Source organism: Lycium ferocissimum, chromosome 6 (genome assembly GCF_029784015.1).
Source record: "Lycium ferocissimum isolate CSIRO_LF1 chromosome 6, AGI_CSIRO_Lferr_CH_V1, whole genome shotgun sequence".
Classification (NCBI taxonomy): Eukaryota; Viridiplantae; Streptophyta; class Magnoliopsida; order Solanales; family Solanaceae; genus Lycium; species Lycium ferocissimum.
Window position 1 is genome coordinate 393,019 of NC_081347.1, and position 15,571 is coordinate 408,589.

Genomic DNA, 15,571 nt, shown 5'->3' on the forward strand with positions numbered 1-15,571 from the left:
TTAATAATATTTAATTTTAATTAATTATAAAACTAAAAAAGAAGACTTTTTTTGTGAGAACGTGATGGATTGGATGTTTGACAAAAAAATAACATTTATAAATATAATGCCATAACATTATTCAAATGTTTGACACAAAAAATGCCATAACATTATTCAAATTGTAAGTGAAAAATAAACAACATGAAATGTGAAAGCAAACAACTTAAAATTAAAAATATAACCTAAATTCAAAATCTAAAAGAAAAAGTTTAACTTAATACTCTTATGTCAAATTCCTGTTGGCACCAAATTTTTGACCTCCTGTAATTTATTTTAATTACCCAGAGTCCTTGGATGACAAGCACAACGAATCATGCATTTTTAGAGGTCCAATAATTTTTTATAAAATTGATTAGGTCAATATTTTTACTCCTTTAAATTGATAAAATAATTTCTATGATATTATAAGTCAATTAGGATTTAATTGGTACATTTTATGACATTTATGAGATATTTGTCAGATTTAATCAACGAAAAGAAATTTTAAATAATCATTTATTTAATTATTTAAATTGTCAAAAATCAAATTAGCAAATATACTATTCCCTTTAATCCAATGAATTTCAGTAATTAAAATAATTGACCATTTTGCCCCTCAATCCTTAATTTTGTGTTGGCATAATTTGTTAAAATTGTTTCTAGTATTTAATTAGGATAATTAGTCAATTAGAGGGACATTATTGCAAATTGATTTTTATTGTTTAATTATTTTTGTTATGGCCACAATTGAATTAGTCAATTCATGGTTAACGCAATTGGGGTCATTTTTTGCAACATTAGCCTTTTAATGGCCTTAGTTGAAATGGCCAAATTCGTTTGGGCTCAAATTAATTAAGGTCATTAATGTAATTGAAATTTAATTGACTAATTAAGATAAAAAAAAATGGCCATAATTGCAACAATGAATTTAGATCGAAATCAAGTAAGGCCGTATTTGCAAATTAAGTCCGTTTACATGATTAGCCGCATTTTAAATTAATCAATAGGCTATAATTAGAATATTACGGTCAACCGTCAATGTTTTAATGTTTACCCATCTTTTGTTTTACCCATTTTTACCTTTTATGTATGTATATACACTTAGTATACATATATATTATACGAGCTAAGGGACCATGTCCATTTCTTTTAAATTGGACCGAGCTCAGTCCTAAACGGACGTGACCCGGCTCAAGACCTGCCCAGACATAAGGGGTAATGCCCCTCTCATTTTTCATACCAAACGACCCCTAATCCTCTCCCCTCTCTCCTCTCTCCTCTCTTTCCTCTTCTATGTAAAACCCTAGCGCCGCCCTCAATTTTTCCCTCTCTCTTACCAAAAATTGCAACCGCACAGAGGTCTCAGGCTTTTCGCAAACCTTGTACAACCAATAACGTGAAACAATTAATCTTTCAACAACTTTTTTTTGCACTCAAACTCGTCCAAACACAGTGGTAATCACCTTTTCTTTTACTTTTCCCTTTTGTTTTCTGAATCAAAACGTGATTTTTACATTTTTTTTGTGGTTATATTGTGATTGTACGAACTCGATTCTTATTGGTTCATATGGGTTTGGTTCGAATCGACCTAGAATGGGTCAGATCTGATCATATATATGTGTTTTCAATAGATCCTAGTCGTTAAATTCATAGATGAAGGTTTTGCATCTGAAATCTACTTTGTACCATATCGTTTTTAAAAGTCTTTGAATGAACTTTGGGGTTCTATTTTAGAACCCCAACCCTCACCATTTGAACAAGTTTTCACAACCTAAAATCCTAAATTTGAGTATAAAGCTCGAGATTTAGGCTTCTGAGTAAAATTTTAAGATTTCGCTTTTTAAAGTTCGAGTCTTTTTAGTTCTACAAATTTGCATTTTTTCTTTGTGTGACTGAATGTGGGATTTAGGAGCACATAGGCTTCAAATTCGTTCTTGTTCACAGTTGCACCTAAAAATGGTAACATTTTAATCTTGTTATTTTCAGTAGTTTTGTTATGTGATAATACCTTGTTTTGCTGTTAGTTTGTTTTTGGTTTGCTTAGTGGTAATTTGTTGCCCTGCTAATGCTTAAAGGTCATCAGGAATTTGAGATAGATATCATGCTCTTGTCCTCACTAATGATATGATTAGCTTGAATAGTGGTTGTTCGTATGAACTAAGTGTGTGTGCTGGATAATGTTTCCTAATGTTGCTCCATTGCTGAAGATTTATAGACTGAGGTATGCTTTATTAGATGCTAAAGTCCCTGCTTGGTTGTTCATCCTTTAAACATAATGAAGTATAGTTATATGATTGACATTAGTGACTTTAGTAAACTTCTAGATTAATGCTAATCCTGTCAACAAGTTGCTAGTTTGTTGATTGGATTATGCCATCCTGAACTCTTCAATTTGCCTTCCTGAGTCCTATATATATTTTTTTTATGCCATAATTAGTTGTATAAGTCATGATTAGGATAAGTAAAGAGTCATGATTGGGCTAAAACAAGACTTAATGAGTCTAAGCATACTTATATAAGTCTTAAGATGAGGTCAATGTACTAGAATGAAATTGAATGAGATCTAATTATATTTGAATATGCCTAAGTCTGTTTTAATATGTCTGAATTGGCCTAAAATGACTATGAATAGTTTGTTTATTATACACTTAAGGTAAACATGAAGCAATCAGTACTCTTGTACATGATATAGAAATCCTAAAAGGAAGATTGAGACCAAGGTCTATTTATTTGGTACAATATGCTCCCAAGTAGTTCATTAGAGGCTAGTATAGGCTCATGAAGCTGTAACATCACCTAGGTTGAATTAGGACACCTAGCTAATACTAGGCTAATTATGTGACATGATTGTTTTTATGTCACTAGACCTTGCTCCTTCTATATCTGGTCCATGCCTGAGGCTTCAAATAGGCCTAGTAACACTGAAGAGATGATTGAATCTTGATATACTCTCTGATTGTTAAAATGGTTAATCAATCAATGGAATGAAACTACTTGAGTCTCAGGGTTGATGTTCAGCTTGAAGCTTAAGTTTATAATGTTAAGATGTCAAGTTCTTCAAAAAAAGAGTGTCAAAATGAAATTCAAAATAGCTTTCATAATTAAGATCCTAGGTTGAGTTAATTGAACCTGTTAACTTGTGTCAATGTCAACTAGGTGTTTAGCTGGGATTTGATTTAAAGGCAGCGTTAAACTAATCTTAACCACAAAGTCTTAGTGGTTATCATTGGGTATGAGGATGAGGTAAGGAGTTGAGAGTGCCTTAGGAGAGTAAAAGGTGAACTTAGGCATGAACTGGAAGTAATGACCAGTGGAGCCTTTGCTCCCTTTTTACTGAAAGCAAGATTCAGGAAAGGGTTGGGGAGGTGATGACCTCACCCTGCCTTGCTTCTCTTTCAGGACCCTGAGGCTCCCCTCTTCTCCTGAACCTCATTCCCATGATTGTGGGATACACAGAGGTCTTATGTTTGGTTAGGAGAAGTTTAACCATGCCTGGGAGGATCTTTTGAGACCTTATGCTATCAACCAAGTTAGAATGAAGCATAAGTGTCTATCATATTCTCTGTTATGGCCAAAGGATTAAAAACCATTTCATGGCTAAATTTCTAGGCTAAGCTAACTGTAAGGCGAATTTGTTGTCACTAACTAGGAATTTAACTTGGATGGATTATAAGAAGATCAAGCCACTTGTGTGCATATGCCAAACCATAGGTCACTTGTCCTGGTAAGCCTTTTTAAAGGCATCTTAGGATGGGGATTGAGAAGAGTTGTATAACCTGGTTCATAGTATCCTTCCCCTAAATAAAAGGTGCCATGGCATGCCTTTGGGTCTATGGGATGTGTGTTTGGTCATGTTCATGTCTGTGGACTGCTAGTTTTGTTATTGGATCAAAGGTTGTAATAAAATGAATTTGCTAAGTGATAAAATACGACTAGCATAGTTAAAGCAGAGGAACTGCCCACCTAGGATCACTGATTCCCATAATAAGGAAAAGAATTGGATAGGTTGAAATGCGAAAAGTTTTACTTTTAAATAAAATGTTGAGTCTAAGGCATTCGATCTATTTGAATACCTTGTGTTATCCCTCCTATTTAAAAATCAGTTGAAAACCGGATGTCACAGTTGTTTCTTTTCTTTCTTTCATCTTACCTAGGTCATAGTGTATACGTATCCTATGTATCTTTTATGCATATTTTCCCCTATAGTATTGAGATTAACTGAAGCCTAAAGGGATCATCCCTGTACTGTCTACAGTCTCTTGAACTTGTTAAAATCCTATCTTGTCTGTGGTATGTCTGCTTGTTTTATTGTAAGCTTTATACTCTCTGTGTTCTATTGATATGATGAGCTCTTTGCCATGACTTTTGTTTCTCTTTGTTTGGGTTTGATTCATTGAGTGAATATTCACCTTCCCTTTGACATTGTCCAGAATTGTGAATAGTTGAGGAGCATAGGTTGACTCTTGTGTTTGCCATTTGATAATAACTTACCTATGTGAATAGTATGGCCTATATCTAGTTTAGTTGGGCTGGGTTTCAGTCTAGTTTGGTTTGAAGATGATATCTTTGATTTGCTAGATGTAAGTATGGGACTTTGAACCTGTTCTGAGGCTTATTATGCATAGAATATGCCCCAGGTCATTAATAAAGAAGAAGGTATAGACATGGTATACAAATTATGTGTGAATATCATAGGCGTATTGAGTGAATATGAGCAAGCAGGCTACATATGTAGGGTAGATATTCATTGAATAAGCAACGGGGATAGGAATTCCATCGTGCATTAATCTTTAACTAAGTTTCATTTTAGAAGATAGATGGGCCTAGCCCAATTCAGATTCAATTAAGAGTGGACCAGATTTCATTAAGTCTCAAAAGTAAGAGAAAAAGGGGATGACTCTGTTTTGGTTCATCACATGATTAAGTGCTTTAGTGCTGTTTTGTTTATCTTATATTTACATGCTGCAGTATATGTTCTGGTTCCATTTCTATGACCATGAGTTTGGTTTTGGCCATTATTCATCTTATGCCCACATACTGCAGTTTGTTTTAATTACTCTATATCATGTGTCTTTGGAATGCTTTTGTTCATATTATACCTGCTGGTTCCAGTGTTGTTTGTAATTACATTATATCCACACATGTTGATTTATATCATACTTGTACATGATATGGGATTCTGATTTATCCTATGGCTATACTGGTTTGGGGAGCTGAGGTAATTTGGGGCTTGGTCTTAACCATTCCCTGATGTTCTGCCATGCTTGGGGTTCATGAAACCCCTTGGATCTTGTGCGGCGTCGGGAATACAGATGGTGACGACTTTCCCCTTTTGACTGTCTAAATCTCTGCCAGTGAAGTCCAATAACATATAATCGAATACCTTAATTGTGTAACTTGTAAAATTTGATATATATATATATATATATATATATATATATATATATATATATATATATATATATATATATGTGTGTGTGTGTGTCTCTGTGTGTGTGTGCATAGTTATACATGTGATAAGTTCAGTAAATATAAATTAACCGGGGTTCTTTGTTTCTTTTTTCTCCTCCACCACTGCATGACCATTTGGGCTAAGGCCCAACAGGCAATTCTTTTGAGTCATGATCGAGCCCAGCGAAGAAATGGAAGCAGGCAATTCTTTTGAGTCATGATGAATGATTTAACTATGCAGGTAATAACATGGAATTAACTTATCCCTAAGATGTGAAATTAGGTAATATGTGAATACTAATAAGAATAAAAGCATTATAAGAAATACATTTTATGAAAGATTTTGTAAATAGGAAAAGTTATGTAGTCCTTGATTAGTAGATCATTAGAAACTCACCGACGAAAATTTCTTCCTTAAAATTAAATCATACAGAGAACTTCAATTTTAACTAACAAACCTTGCCTTTGTTTAGGTTCTCGGTCAAAATTAATTATTTTTGTTGATTAGTGTTTCCTAGAATAAGTTATTTTTCTATTTGTCTTCATTATAGAGAAAGTTCGTATCAAAAAGTTATGCTTAGAGTTTTCACAGGTTTCGAATTTCATCATCTCTAAAATGGACTACTTAATTATAAATATATTCTACTTCCTCTTCTCCAATTCATGACACAAAAAAACTTCATTTAAATATTCCATTTAAAGCATGGTGTAATATTTTCAACCACTATCGTATATTATTTTTACCATTACTAAATATAATATTTATGTGATCATTTAATATTATAAACTCCATATAATATAAGACAGTCTCAGATGCACTTGAAATGATATAAGGATAAAAAAATAAAAAAAACGAATATGTTTCACAAAGTATTCTTTGAGAAGAAAATATATCACAATGTTGTTAGAGAACCAAAAAAATTAAGAATAAAGGAAAATTAATCTAACCTACAATGATGATTAACATTACCTTTGATGATATATTTATAGGCCAAAAAAAAAATCCAAGGTAGAAGTTGAATTTAGATAACCGACGAGTGAAATAACAGACTTCCTTCATTTGAACACTAGAGTAATCATCTATAAGAAGGACAAAATTAGTGACTTATCAAAAGAACACAACTTTTTAGAAAAAACACTTCAAATCAAATTAGTTTCTTCTTCTCAATAAATAAATAATGTATTTGAGCGGTGGAAAAATTAAAACGCTTAAAACTAAAAGTCGTACTCCAGAAGTTCCTATTTTGTTTGGCTTGCCTGATGAAGTGGTTAATGATTTATGCTTGAATAAATTAAAGAGAATCACTGTTTGGAAAATGTAGTGCGTGTCTGTGCTTATATGGACAATTGTTGTGTCCTACCAAAAAGAAATGATTGTGATTGTTAAAGCAACTATTCGTGATAGAAAAATTAAGTTGGCAAAGTATTGACGCAACTTTTCGTGAAAGCACTGATTGTAGGCAGTAAGTTCTTTAGTAGGATATTTTAAGTTATTTTAAAGGGTATTTAGGTAATTAATCTTTCTTAGTATTCAAGTAATTTAATTTTCAAGTTAGGGAGTTCATGCTTTCTATATAATATAGATGTACTTTAATGACATGGTATGCTAACTACAAGAGAAGGAGACTTTTAAGGTGTTTAGTATATTTTGAGGAAAATAGTGATAATTGAGTGACTTTGTTGTCCTAAAAGAAACTAAGATAATATTTGAAGGCAATTTCTCAAACTTGAGTGATCATCTAGGGAATTAAGTTGTCTCTAATATAATTAAAATTAGGTTACGAGTTATGAGAGTGAGGAAGAAAAAATATGACCAAATTGATAGTGATGATGCCGAAAGTCATAGGTAATGCATCATTAGTTTTAACTAAAAGTCCGCCTCTGTGTTACGAACTTTCCTTAACATAATTTAGTTATGCGCTTATGTGCGTACTTTTTAGTTGAGATAACCAAAAGTATGTCCCATAAGGCAGAACTTTTCCCAAGGCATAGACTTTGCTTATAAGGCAAACTTTTAGTTATGCCTAAGAAAAGTTCATGTATGGACATACTTTTAATTATGTCTTATAGTAAGACACTTTTATTTAAGGCATAACTAAAAGATGCCTATAAACTAACTTTTCCTTAAGGCATAACAAAAAATTTGCCCTGAAAAGTAAAAAATAAAATAAAATATATATATATATATATATAATTTAGTTAAGCATAACTAAAAGTCTGTCGGATCCAGACAGAGCGAAATTCAAAACTCTGCCATGCTAATTTTTAAAATTTTTTTGACTGATCAGGAATTCAAACCCGAAATTCATTGATTTTAGGCAAAAACCAAAAATTAAAGACCACCAATTTGAGGGCCAAAAGTTAAAAGACCACCCCAAAAGCAGAATTGCCTCCGTAGAAATGCCCCATTTGCTTTTTATGGGCTGACGTCATGATGATGACGTCATCATGATGACGTCATCATGCGCGTGTCAGCTTTTTTGTATTGGTTTTGGGAATGCTTTGCTTCCGTGCTTGCTTTCACCTTTTCTTTTTTTTCGTCTTGTTCTTTTTCTTCTTGTCTTTACTTTTCTGTTTTAAAAATTAAAAAAATATCAAAATAAATATAATATGTAACTATTTTTAGATTAGTAAAACAAAAAAATAATAAACTCAAAAAGAAGTAATTCAGAAAAATGCTAAAATCACTATCTTATTTATTAAGAACCTAAATTAATAAAGAAATATTTTATAAATTTTTTATTTTTTTGCAAATAAAAATAAGTTTATATCCAAAAGATATTTTTATTTTTTTTCTTGCTATATCAATAAAAAGATAACTGATATAGTACATTTTTTTAATTTTTCTATATCAATTATCAAACAACAAACTTATTCTAGCATAAAGTATACCAACTCGCATAGCAGTTGAAGTATACTTCTGCGATATACTATGATACTCACATAGTATATATCATATACTAACAGGGTATCATAGAAGATAGGTTCATTCCTTAAAAATACAGGGAGAGATCACGTATGCCCCCTCAAACCAAAATAATTACCCGCCCATACATCATTACTTTCGTACCCCAAGAAAAATTTAAAAATATGTACCCGAGATGCCCCCCAGATATGATGCTAACATGCTATATAAATATACTGAGATAGTATCATGGGAGATCATTCAGTCCTTCTCTTTGTGCTTCATGATACCATCATGGTATATAAATATACTAAGATGCTATTATAGAGGATCATGTTCATTTATTCAAAAAGATACACTTTTCTGGAAAAAAAAACTCTATAATACCATCGTCTTGTAAACATATACCGTGATGGTATCATGAAGGATTGCTTCAGTCCTTCAATGAGACACTCCTCAAGATCATGGTATCATCATGGTATATAAATATACTGAGATGATATCATGGAGGACTGTCTTTCTCTTAATCTTGCATGATACAATCCTGATAAATAAATATATTGCGATGGTATCACGGAGGAAGGGGTTTGGCCGAGGGGTATGTCGGGTAAATATTTCCAGCTGGCGGGGGTAGAAGCGAAAATAGTTTAGGAAGGGGCATGTGCGGGTAAATATTTTATATTTTAGGGGTATTCGGTGATGTTTACTCATTCCTCAGGCTATGATAACCACATGGTATATCATATACTAAGAGGGTATCGTAGAGGACTAGCAGTTCATTCTTTCAAGGAAAACACCATCAGTCCTCTATGATACCAACTTGGTATATATCATATATTCATAGGGTATCATAGATGATACGACAGTTCATTCTTTCAAGAAAAACACTCAGTCATCTATGATACCAACGTGGTATATATCATATATACCGTCGAGGTATCATAAATGGCTTGTTCATTCCTTCAAAAGAAAACACTTCTCAGTCCTCTGTGATCCTAACATGATATATTTCATACTGACAGAATATCATAAAGGATTTATTCATTCCTTCAAGAAAAACACAATTCATTTTCAAAAAAAAAAAAAAAAGATATGTCTCGGTCCTCTATAATACCCACATGGGATATTCATATACTGACAGAGTATCATATAGGGCTGGTTTATTCCTTCAAGATAAACACAACTCATTTCTTCAAAATAAAAATAAAAAACACTTCTCAGTCCTCTAATACCCACATGGTATATATACACTGACAGAGTATCAACAGGTCATTCCTCTAAAACACCTCCTCAATCCTTTATGATACTTATATAGTATATATCATATACTGACAAAGTATCACAAATGACTCGTTCATTCTTTTAAAAGAAAACACTCCTCAGTACTCTATGATACTCACATGACATTTCATATACTGACAGAGTATCATAGAGAATTGGCTCATTCCTTCGAGAAAAATACAACTCATTTCTTAAAAGCATAAAAAAAAAAAAAATCATTTCTCAGTCCTCTATGATACTCACATGGTATGTACATATACTGGCAGAGTATTATAGAGGACTTGTTCATTCCTTCAAAAAAGAGCTTAGCCTCTATGATACCAACCTGATATATATCATGTACGGATAGTGTATCATAGAGGACTGGTTCATTTTGATATTTTAATTTCTATATCATTTTTAGGAAGTTTTACTTGTGAAAAAATTATTAAAAATAGAGCCATATTTTAATTTCTATATCATTTTTAGGAAGTTTTACTTGTGAAAAAATTATTAAAAATAGAGCCATATTTTAGATATAAATTTTGTTTGCATATGCAATTTTTTTTTTCGTAAAATATGTTTATATTAACTTAAATTTCAATAAATAAGCCAGTGACTTTAGTATTTTTTTTAATTACTTCTTGTTGTATTTAGATTATTTAATTTTTTATATCTTTATTAGTCTAAAAGTAATTAAATAGTAATTTTATTTTAAAAAGAAAAACAACTAGAGAAAAGGACAATCACTCTCCCATCTCGTAATCAAAAGAATCATATGTCACATGTTTAAACATGTGACATATACACGGGTATACTAGCAATATACACGGGCCGAACATGTTTATTAACTTTAATTAGCCAGTCTTTAAGGTTTGTATTTTGAAAATAACTTTTAAAAATATTCTAATTGTTATTACATATAGCAACATCTACAAAATGTATTTCATGTATCATGACTTTAGTTATAATTAGAAAATGGAGTTTAAAAATTTAAAACATATGATGGAATTAAGTCTTTGAGATGGAAAGAGTCGGACTTTTTTTTCATTGTCATGACAATGAAAGTTGTTCATCGATGCGAAAAAGAAAATTATTAAGAATATGGGGGAAAATTAATATTTTGATTCTAGATTTTTTCTTTCAAATTCTTTAATATCTATATGTATACCGATAGGTTGATATCCATCTCAATTAACTAACTGTTCAGATCCAAACATAAGAGTCATTGTTGTATATATTGGATTTTTTAAAAGCAAAACTAATAAAATATTTTTATTAAATTAATTAAAAAATATATTATATTTTTTTTATATTAACAATTATAGATAAAAAGAATTGTTACAAAGAAATCAAAATTAGAAAGATATATGTTATATCCTAAATCACCAAATTTTTTAATTCTGAAATGAAAATATAAAAGTAATACATTTTATAAATATAAAGAAACAATAATTAGAGAATACAAAGATGCATTGATAAGCCTAGATAATGACCCATAATGGCCACCTTACATAATTGAGCATACTGTGGTATTTTCTTCAATGAAGTGCCAATCACATCTGCTCACACGACAGCCCCTTCCGCAGCCATACGAATGATAACATGGGCACCTTCCGCAGCATTGCCCACAACAACAACAATATCCTAGGACTACCATTATGGGCTGTGGTGTTGACGGTGGTGGTTGTGGTGGTGGATCAACCTTTCGTTGTGGTGTTGGATTAACCGGTGGAGGCTTAGGATCTTTGTTGGGCTTTTTTGACGTTTTTCCTGGCGGTTTTTTTGGTTCTTTGATTTTAATGCACTTAATCACTCCACATCCTTTACTATACAATTTGTCACGAATTTTCTCAGGATTGCAACATGCCACAGTGATTGTGGTATGTATTGGCCTTCTCATCATATACCTGGTCTATAATTTCTCCAGCCCAAAAATTTTACATCACAAAAAATGAAAAAAAATCAAATTAATTCCTCTCCATAATAATAGAATTCTTGATCTTGTACTTTCCTTCATGAAATAAAGACTTACGAGGGATTTTACAGAGAGTTTTTTTTAACCTTCTTGCATAAACTTGCCGCAACATTGAAGATCAACCTCGAGCACCATAGTGGTGGTCTGTTATATTAAACAGTAAATTAAAGTAAAGTAAGGTTATTAATTAGTACTGATCAAGTAATTATAAGCACACCATAATGAATCAAAGCTCTTATAGAAAGATTTCCTCAACAATATTATGCAAGGATGATCTAGTTCTTTGTGTGTAAGTGAAAAGACATAGGAGGAAAAAAAATTGTATAAGAAGTTAAGAACTTAAGAAAAATATATGTAGGCACGACTATATGTAGGATTTGATGTTTTACCACTGTCAACCTTCTTTTTCTTAGAAGTAGGAGAAGTAATTTCATCTTCAAAATCAGAATCAGAAGCCATTTCGTTGGACATTCCAAGCGAAATTTCTTTCCCCTTCCTTTTGCCATCATTTCGTGTAACCATTTTTTGTTGAACTACCTTGGGGGTGACAATAAGTTGTTTTCCATCTTCTTTAACAGGAGATTGAGTGAATGCATGCAAGTCGAAAGATGGAACCGGACCTATCTTCGGGCTTGAAGAAGCAAAAAGCCTATTGATTTTAGGAGTTGGAGTCCCCATTTGAAGCTTTTTACTAATTGCTTCAAACAAGAAAGATGAATAAACAAAAAACAATGTGGGTTGGAAAAGATTTGGTATCAGAAAAGAAACAACGAAACTGGTGTATAATTTTTCATCTTGAAGTTGAAATCGAGAGTTACTAGGAGAGAAAGATTAAATTTAGGTTTTTTGGAATTTTTTTTAAAACTCAATATAAATGGAAGAGAGAGAGAGAGAGAGAGAGAGAGAGAGAATAGACCTTTTTGATAAATGTGAAAAACTGATCGTATGAGAGAGAGAGAAAATATCTTTTTGATAAATGTAAAAACTGATCGTATCTTATAATAAAGTCAAAATTTTTAAATACAGATTCTTTCCTTATTAAAAGCCTAAAATCAAGGAACTACACATTAAACTAAAATCTTGTATATGTAGTAATTAAAATTTTATATTTTGTAAATAAGGAAAAGTATTAATATAATTTATAATATTTAATCTCAAGTGGTATTATTATGTGATTTTAAGAAAAATAACGGTATTTCTCTCTTTCATGTTTTTTTGCTACAATTAGGACAGAATTTTCTATCTTTTTTCAACTTGTAATCCGTTATTACCCTTTTATTGTGGTAGCTATAGTTTCTTGCATTATGGAGAAAATGTCTTAGGATTTATGATTTTAATTAAGTGAATAAAGTTTATAAGAAATACAAAAAATAAATCTAGATAAATCTTATATAGTAGTTTATTTAAATAAATGAGTTTGAATTCATGAAATTTCTTTTTTAAAATCGGCTTAAGGTATAAAGTTCATTAGCCTATTAGAGATAAATGAAATTTTGATTAAAAAGTATAAAAATTAGTATATTGTAAATATATAATTATAACAATTATGTATAAAATTTATCGGTTTGGTTCAATTTTTTCTTCGGTTTGCTTTTAGTAAAACCAAAACCAAACCAAATATTATCGGATTTTAAAAAATTTAAACCAAATCAAACCTAACCCAAGTAAATATTGATTTATTTAATCGGTTTGGTTTTTATTTTCGGTTTGGATCGGTTTTTAACCAAACCGTGAACACCCCTAGCCAAAGGTGAAGCACCAAACCACAAGTTTACTTACAAAATTGTAATTATAATTGTTTTAAATTTCTTCTAAATATTGAAGACTTAATCTAATTCTAGAACAGTTGGGCTTAATTAGTACAATATTTTGTTTGCTCCAAATAACACTTTTATTATCCGGAGACTTGAGTATTTTAATTGACTGATACACAAATTGGAACTAGAAGGATTTTCAATCGAACTTGTCGAAAATTTTGAGAAATTAGACCTCTAGTAATGTCGAGAAATGGCATTTATTAATCAAAGGTTTACCAACAATATGGTTAACGCCTTTTATTCTAGTTGACAAAAGAAAACGCAAAGAAGAAAAAAAGCTACCATACATTGATTTTCATCTATGAAGAAAAAGACAAACCACATTAAGAGGAGCCCAATCAAAAGATGCATTGATAAGCCCAGATAATGACCCATAATAATCAAGCTGCCATTGGGCCACCTTACATAATTGAGCATCCTGTGGCCTACTCTTCATTGAAGTACCAATCACATCTGCAGCCCCTTGCTGAAACGGGCAATTCGCAGAATTGCCCTTCTTTTGGAGTGGTCTTTAAATTTTCGCTTTCCTTCATTTCAAATGTTTAAATTTTCTTGGCCAATAATCTGGGTTAGGAGATTCGAACACGCAACAGTCAAAATTTTAAAAAAAAAAATTCGCAAAGCTAGATTAAATTTCGCTTATCGCCCTAAAGATACATTGTTAAGAATTACATTTTATGCGGACGAAGATACTCTATGCCTTATGGGCGACTTAAAAAGATCCGGGATAACTTGATAATTCCTTCACAAAGCTTATGCGGGTGGCATACTTAATCGGGCAAACTTTTATCTGGACCCGCTTTGAAAATTTTCAAATTAGGGGCCAAATTTTTAAAATTTACAAAGGCTAAGTATGGTGGGCAAACTTTGATAATTTTAAAAGTTATGCTGGGGCATCTTTTAAGGGAAAAACAGCGGACAAATAACTGAAGGAATTATCAAGGATACGGACCGCATACTTAGCCAAGTTGCCATAAGGCATTTAAATATCGGCCCCATAACTTTTGATAACCTTCACAGTTACGCTCTGGGGCATACTTTTAAAAGGATACGCCGGACGTAACTTGAAGGAATTATCAAAGTTATCTGACCAGATACTTAAGTCTGCCATACAAGGCATAAGTATGCGGGTCCTAAGCATAACTTTGGTAATTCCTTAACAAAAGTATCCGTCCCAGATAATAAATTTAAACTTACCTCGCGAATTTTTTTAAAATTTTTATTGCGCGGGGTTCGAACCTGGAACCTATGGGTGTTAGCCGAAGGGCAAATTTTAAAGATTTCAAATATGAGGGGCAAAATTTAAAGACCACCCCAAACGAAGGGCACTCCGCGCAAAAAAATGTGCCGAAACGTGGGTACACTCGAATTGGTCCATTCAAGTGCACTTGAATTGGCGCGTACACTTGAATTGGCACCGGCACTTTTATGGGCTCTGGTGTTGTCGGTGGTTCTTCTGGGGGACCGGAACCATCCCCAGGCTTTTTGATTTCAACGCTCTTGATCACTTCACATTCTTTATAACACAATTTGTCACGGATTTTATCAGGATTGCAACATATCACAGTGATTGTGATTGTATTGGCCTTCTCATCATATACCTGGTCTCTAATTTCTCTTGTCCAAAAAAATTTTACATCACAAAAAACGAAAAGAAAAAAAAAAATCAAATTAATTCTTCTCCATAATAATAGAATTCTTGATCTTGTACTTTCCTTCATGAAATAAAGACTTACGATCGAATTTACAGAGAGATTTTTTTAATCTTCGCAGCTACGAACATTGAAGATCAACCTTGAGCTTGAGCACCATAATGGTGATCTGTTATATTAAACAATAAATTAAAGTAAAGTGAGATTATTAATTAGTACTGATCAAGTAATTATAAGTACGCCATAATGAATCAAAGCTCTTATAGAAAGATTTCCTCAACAATATTATGCAAGGATGATCTAGTTTTTTGTGTGTAAGTGAAAAGACATAGGAGAAAAAAAAATTGTATAAGAAGTTGAAAAATTAAGAAACATGCAGGCACAACTAGATGATCAATCATATATGCAATTTGTTGGGTTAGCCCAATATCTAACAACTCACAAGCTCTCCCCAACTTATTAAGGTTGACGCAGATGTCAATCAAAC

The 15,571-nt window shown here is 32.0% G+C and overlaps 1 long non-coding RNA gene across 1 annotated transcript; it reads left to right on the plus strand.

Moving 5' to 3' along the window:
- Window positions 1–1,265: 1,265 nt before the first annotated feature.
- LOC132058778 (uncharacterized) lies at window positions 1,266–5,929 on the plus strand. The gene is made up of 3 exons (XR_009415413.1): window positions 1,266–1,476; window positions 1,931–1,980; window positions 5,627–5,929. It is a non-coding gene; the product is annotated as an uncharacterized LOC132058778 (long non-coding RNA).
- Window positions 5,930–15,571: the final 9,642 nt, after the last annotated feature.